The sequence below is a fragment of the Cebus imitator genome, unplaced genomic scaffold (assembly GCF_001604975.1).
Source record: "Cebus imitator isolate Cc_AM_T3 unplaced genomic scaffold, Cebus_imitator-1.0 Scaffold27, whole genome shotgun sequence".
Taxonomy (NCBI): Eukaryota; Metazoa; Chordata; class Mammalia; order Primates; family Cebidae; genus Cebus; species Cebus imitator.
The window spans coordinates 14,970,088-14,977,353 of record NW_016107342.1 but is presented as its reverse complement, the minus strand read 5'-3'; the positions used below and the strand labels follow the sequence as shown (position 1 = coordinate 14,977,353).

At 39.4% G+C, this 7,266-nt stretch overlaps 1 protein-coding gene across 1 annotated transcript in view; it reads right to left on the bottom strand.

The window, feature by feature from the left end:
- Nucleotides 1-4,794: 4,794 nt before the first annotated feature.
- The window catches only part of LOC108300464 (eukaryotic translation initiation factor 4B-like), a 4,142-nt gene continuing 1,670 nt past the window's right edge, over nt 4,795-7,266 (bottom strand). The window contains exon 2 of the mRNA XM_037736615.1: nt 4,795-7,253. The gene's annotated coding sequence lies outside the window, so the exon portion shown is untranslated. The remainder of the gene's footprint in view (nt 7,254-7,266) is intronic.

Sequence of the window (7,266 nt, the reverse complement as noted above, 5' to 3'; positions counted from 1 at the left end):
ATGACTGCTCAACAGAGTAAGACAACGCGTAAATTCTAACCAGAAAACTTTATAAGATTGTCTATATACTGTAACTGAATTTACTGGTCCAAGCAGTCAAATCCTTTTATGCGTGAAACAAATCCAGTCTTTAGAATAGATGGAGTGGATGGATCTATAATATTAGGACTTAAACAGTCCTGACATGGAATGCTTTTCAATACCAATACCTCCAGGGAAAGGAACACCCAAATTATTCTCATCTGCAAAGACATAATTAGAGAATCTTCACAACTGGCCTGAGTATGCACAAAAGTTTAAAGAGTTTAAGGTGAGGGCCACTTAAGAAAATGAGCACAAACGAAGGAGGAGTAGTGAATCTACAACAAACCTGATTGGTACTAACGACAAAATCAAATACTTATCCCAGACTCAGTGTGTGAACTGTTTTAAGCAAAGCAAATTCGTCGAGCCACTTACTCTTTACAACAGAAAGATACTGAGAACTAAATATTAAATGAATAACACGCAATTTCTAAGAATCGAGACCAGCAAAAGTATCACACACCTGGATTAAAGACCCAAGAGAAATAACCACAGTCAACATCACCCCTTAGAATCCATCTTCAAATGGAAAGCTTAGAAAAAGGCGGAGAGGAGCACATTGCACATTGACTGTGAATACCCGGCTCTTCTCATGAACAAATAACTCAGAACCGTATTTGTTGGATTCCACCAAACCAAAATAAAATCAAAATCTCCCTTATGGAAAACAAAGCAAAAATACTCCTGGGTACTATTTATTTATTTTGCGTTTGTTTTCTCTCTCAATCTTTCATAATGAATTCAGATCATTTGTGAGAGGTACCTGGGTGGGTAGAAGTAGGGTCAGAGAGAGTTGACACTGGGCCAACACTTATTTTGAGCACGCCATTAAAAGCTGTTGATATGATTCTGCCAAACATACTTTCAACATTTCCACCCTGATAGGATACAGGATAAACATATAAAAGTTTCCTGTTATAGGAACAATGGCAATAAAACTTGAGTTGCATGGCAATATTTTGATGCCTAGACCAGACTTCCTGCCAGGATATCTCCTGATGGGGCTTTCTGAAATGAGTTTTGAGGACTGCAAAAATCTTGGAACACCCTGACTGTCAAAGCGTTGGAATAAAGCCAGCACTGAAATTATTGTGGTTTGGGAAGAAAAGCGACAACTCTCTCTTTTCTTGGAGGTTGAAGGCTGTGTGGGAGTCCATAGCGGCTGGGCCAAGGCTACAATTCTGACTACAAACCAGGACCAGAGGGCAGCAAGGCATCTTCTTTCAAAGAAGCATGTCTGTTCTGTTTGTTTGGTGTAATACCATGGATTGTGACCATTTCCCAATTTGGTTGATGATAAGTGGAGCCCTCAATGTCCACTGGAAATTTACAGTTCATCATCACACTAGTTAGAGAAAGTTTTGCTAGCTTTCTGTCTGTTTATATAAGGAAGTGTTAAAACGTGTCATTTATTTTAACTTTACTAACTACATAACACACATACAAAACTGGATTCACTTTTAACTGAGACTGGGCTCATAAGTAAAATTATTTTTTAAAAATATCATGAGTAAAATTAAAAAATAAATAACAACAACAACAAAAAAAACCCCTACTTCTATATGTCAAATCTTGTGACACTGGTCCTCAGAGGTACGCATTGCAATTATTTGTTTTGTTTTGTTTTTTGCTTTTTACTTTTCTGTTTTTGTTTTAGAATGCTCAATAATGTAATTTGTCAGTCAAGCAGGCTTTCTCTTTTCCAAAGCATGTGCTCTCCATGCAGTGAAACTTACTTGTAATGAATCTCAGGTAGCAACGAGCACCTATTAATAGGTTTTGAGTACTCAGTGCAAAATTGTATTCTGCTAAACTTGAAATAATCCCTGGCTGAAGTAGAATTTGAAATCATGTAAACTTCATAGCAACAATTCTTTCTTTTCCTCTAGCAATTGAACAGAGAAAGTTTGCCCCATTACCAAACAAAAAAATGCTGCACAGTAATTATTTATTTTCACTCTTTGATTTGCATTTTACCCAACTTCATTTATTTATCCAAGCTGAGAAAGCACATAATTAAATATTTTCACCAATATAATATTGGAAAATGATTTTAATCACTCAAATTATTTTCTCTAATCTTTAAAAGCCAAACATGTTTTCTTACTCACTGCAAGATGACTAAGGTTTATAACATTGATCATTTCCTTGCATAATTATTTTTAAATGAAATGCTGATATAAAAGTGTAAGTGTTTAATGTGAACTATTGCTTCAGTAAAGAAACTGCATCGTGAAAAAAGGTGCGATCAATAAGAAAAATGCCTGGTAGTATCTGGGGAAGTGGAGCCTCCATGAAAAGAAAGAACCATACACAGTGAGGAGAACCGTGAACACCGACAGCTCACCTCAGAGTCCTCGGGTACTTCTCCCTGGTTAGTACCTCATTAGTAGGGCGTCAGGATCTCCTACACAGTAGAAGTTTATAAGAACTGAGACCTGGGCCAGTCATAGCAATTGTCAATGTAGACAGTCAAATCACCCCTGGAGATTTTAGAAGCCACACATAAGGCTTCCTTTCTCCTCATTCTGTTGTGAATTTCTCGGAGAGAGGCAGAACAGTTTAGCAACCACCCCTGCAGTGAATTGTGTCACTTATCTGGAGAACCTGGTGCACTGAATTTCTTTGCTGTGTTGGGACACATAACACATGCTTTATATATATTCTCTTCAGGACACATTGAGGGTGTCTCCAGATCGATTTCTCACAAAGTAAGTTCATGAAAGCTGGGCTGTGTTATCCAGCTGCAGGTCTCACAGCAGACCATCATATGAAGGGGTGACATCTGAAGCCACCAGCTGCATCCACTCCTTTGTCCTCTCATAGCCCCTCAGAGGCCTTCCTCAGTTACTCTGTCAGCTGAGAGGAATTGGCGGTTTGAGGGAAGGAAGTGAATTGTCATGGGGAAAAAGGCTAGAGACAAAGATGCCAGCAATGTCTCTGTTGGTATCCTTGAAATCCACAGAATCCAGAGTTGTCAAAGAAACATTATAGCATGGATTGAAATGCTGTATGTCTTTTTTTGCTGATCACCAGGATTCTGTCTTTGATAAGAAGATGGAGAATGAGAGTATACACTCAACTAATATGTCATCAATTCCTTATATTTCATCCTTACAGTTTCACCTTGCACAGGAGGTAGTACACAGTTTCAGGTGGGAAAGTTCCTCTCAAACACAAATACAGGAAATTTTATTCAAGCAGTAGCCAGTTGTTGGAACTCCACAATGGAATAAGCCCATGCTTCTCTGACGTCCCAGTGCTCCCTGTCTACCCTGGACTACTGATTCTAGAGACACGCTTTACAGTTTCTAATTTGGGCATTGCCATTTAGTAGTCGAGACTATAGGCACATTTCTGAACATTTCACAGATATAGTTGCACTATACTCAAAATGGAAAAAGTAATTATACCTCCTCATAGATTTTGTCATTATTAAATTAAAATAAAATGTAAAAGCATTTAGCACAATATCTGACAATGAGTGCTTAATAAACCAATAAAAGTTAGCTATTATATGCATTACTCTCAAGCCAATACCTCTCTGTACCCTCCTATGACATGCCAACATTCTATTTGTCTTTACTCTCTCCTCTGGGGTTCAAATGCCCCTATGTTCTTACTGCTTTTATCTCACTTTGGTTTTCTTCTATAATTCCAATCTCAGTCTAATTAACTCTTAGCATTTTTTGGCTCTTGACTGAGTAATTATTTTGTGGCAAAATGTTTGCCAGACTCCATCAACTAGATCAGATTCTTTGGTTATTTGTTTTCAAAGGAACATACTGCCTTTCTTCCACATCAAAATCTCAGTGTGTTTCTTCATTTTATGTTTGTTTCACTCATACGACATTAAACTCCATGAAAACAAGAAGCATGTAATTTTGTGCTCACCATTTTCTTCCTAATGCCTGAAAAACTGCTTGACTTGCAGGAGGGAGCCATCAAATATATTTGAAAGAAAAAAAATGAGTGAACAAATAAATGCTGTCACTTGCAGGATATTCTTTATTATTTTTAAGAAACTCCGTAATGACCAATTGAGCTATTTTGGCTGCATCATTCAGATCGCTTTTTAAAATATCTTTAGGATGTTATATCAACTTCTTCCATAATAGCAGTCTCTGACTGAGGTATTTAATTTTCACTCTATCCCTTTCACTATCCTTGATGATGTACAGGCGGTAAACGAAGAGAGAGTTAAGAAAGACTGGAGGTGGTGAAGACATCCTGGATTAGGAAGCCTCTGTGAGGCCACAGGAGAGCAGTCATGCCTATTGAGCTGTTCAGATGGGCCACTGTGGCAAGAAAGTCAAGTTCCTGTTACAAATTTATGAGAGGGAGCAGTTGTGTGCATTCCTGGTAAGAATCACATTCCTCCCACCCTTCTTGGTCTCTGGTGGAAGGCCACCAAGACTGATTTATTTATACCCTTTGGCCCATATCATTATGCTCTTCCCCCCAGAAGTTAGCTTGGTTCTTTCTCTTGAACCCGTCAGCCTTTGCTCTAAAAACCTCTACTTTGGGGAACCTTATCCAACCACCCAATTTAAAGTAACATTCTCCGCAGACAGACTGTCCTTTCCTGTTTCATCTCTCTTTTTCATAGAATTGAATAACATCTGACAAGTGCAGATATTCATTTAATTATCATTTACCCACTCCTACTATATTTTAAGCCCTAAAGGAATATAAATTTTTTTTTTTTTTACTTTAAAGATCAGATTTATTTGGAGAAAACAAAAAACCCACAACCCAAAGGATGGGATTTTACATGTCAAGACATCTCCCAGGTAATAAGTCTACAGATTACAAATCATTTTCATAGAAGATACTTTTGTACAAATTTTACATGTATTCAGGAGAGGGACATTAAGCAATCCCCGTTTATATTTTAATGGGGCAAGGTAGGGGAGAGGGAAAAAGCATTTTGGATACAACTATTTGGAAGGAGAGTAGGCATGAAGAGGGCAAACCCTAGCTTTTCATTATCTACAATCAATGGTTTTTCTTTAAAGAAAAAAAAAAAAAAAACCTTTCAATCTTTAGTATCTCTTTAAAAGCCCACTTCTTAGCTACTGGCCAATCCACACCAATTATTTAAATTCACTTGGTACACACCTTTGTCCACTGGGTAAATTATATTCATTATGCCCACTGCTGCAGCAAGCATAAACCAACACCCCCGCATAGCTGAACAGGACCTAATCTATGGCTGATGGGAGAAGGGCTTGCAAACCAAGATCCAGGTGTCATTTATCCGCTAATACTGTCTACCAAGCTGATCCCTACAAAACTGCACATAAAAGCAGGAAGTTTAGCTACTGTGTTGCAAGACAAACCAGGAACTTGTTAAATAGTTCTCTCCATTACCATTTATTCTCTCAGGGGAAGCTTTAAAAAAAAAAAAAGAAAGAAAAAGAAAAAGAAAACACACATTGGTCTGGCCACCTCATAAATCCAGCAAGCACTGCTGTGGCATTTCAGTGGAGAAGGAAACCTGGCGGCGGGGGGGTACAGGGGACTCAAGGTTGTAAGAAATGCTCCCAATTTAACTGTCCCTGTTCCTATTTATCCACCTTTATTTACCACCCAAGAGCATCCATTATTCTAGAGCACTCTGATCTATAAAAGGGGTGAAAGCATCAGGAGCAGACAAGGAGTGAGAACCAAAAGACATCAAGATTTGCTTGAGAAAAGCAGTGATTCTTCCTTTCACAGCTCTCCGTGGCTGAGAGAAAATGCCCAAGAGGTCATCTGCGACTTAGAGACAGCATTTTGGGAGGCTGAGAGTAGCATGAAGAATTTTGTGACATCTTGTCAAGGTTTCAACAGAATGTGGATATATTCAAACTTTCAAAAAGGACAGTGCTTAGAAAGGGTAAAACCAGGGCACAAAAAACACTGGGAATTATGACCCCCAAGTGCTTCCAGCTCCAGGAAATAACCATTCATGTTTGTTGGAGGTCACACAATTTTTCTCTATTACCTGGTGCAAAATGACTCATCTCCTCCCAAAAGCAGCTTTTCAAACCACGATTTTCCCATCTATTTTGGTCCAATAGTCTTATTCTTTATGATCTATAGACTCACTCCCAACTACCCCCTTAGGGGTTAAAAAAATGAAGGAATTTCCCTTAGGCTGGCCCCCAAAACTCAGAATTAAATATGAGGAGGGGCTGGCAGCCTCCTGGAAGCTAAAACAACTTGAGGCTAAATCTACCTTTCCTAGAGTGGAAAATTTATTCAGATAATGTTTGAGAATTCATATATGCCACAACAGGATAAAAACTGAAAGGTAGAAGTCTCACACTTTTCCTTATACCTCCCTCCCCTACTGCCCAACCAGATTCCAGACGTTTTATCACTGTCATTACCATTTCTGCTCAATGGAGGCCCCTAGACACTAATCACACTGGCAAGTGCACGGTGACACAATGCACCACAACTTTTCCACAAAAAGCTGTAGTCTCTCTCTGGCTATATTGGCGGTTCTCCTGTTACTTCAATACTTTAAAGGCTGCAGCAGCATGCAAGAGAATTCCATTAAAAAAAAGGTAAGAAAGGTCTCCAGGAGATGCTGAGTTTTGTTTTGTCTTGCCTGGATAGAGGTTTGATTTGCTCTCGAATGTTCCAGGGTGGAGAGAAATTAGGAGAAAGCACAGGATGTTGAGGTCTATTCAGCATAATCTTCTCCCTGGTTTTCATCTTCATCATCAACAGAGAGAGCAGCATACTTGCTCGCAGAACTGAACATGGTAGCTGGATTTTCCTCAGGTTTCTTTGGCTCAGGTGCAGATCTGGAGTCTTGATCCTTTTTGCCATCTTTCCGATCTGACTCCTTCCAGTGGTCTTTGTTCACTCCGTCTCCTGGACCACGGCTAGAGTTCCCAGTTTGCCTTTTGGGACGTTCATCCCATCTATTTAATTTTCATCTTCCCTGGCTGGTCCTTCCTCAGATGGTGGAGCTGGAGCTACTTTGCCCCCACCACTTGTAGGGGATTGCTGCCCTGTGTCTGAGCTCTGAGATCGAGCAGGAGTGTTAGAACTTCGCTTCACCCAAGCATTCTCCTTTGGCGGAGGGGCTGGCATTACCTTTAGGGGCTGATCAGGTTTGGGAGGTTTAGAAGTTGGAGAGTGACAATCTTCCTCCTTACTGAGTGTTTCATTTTCTTTTTTTTT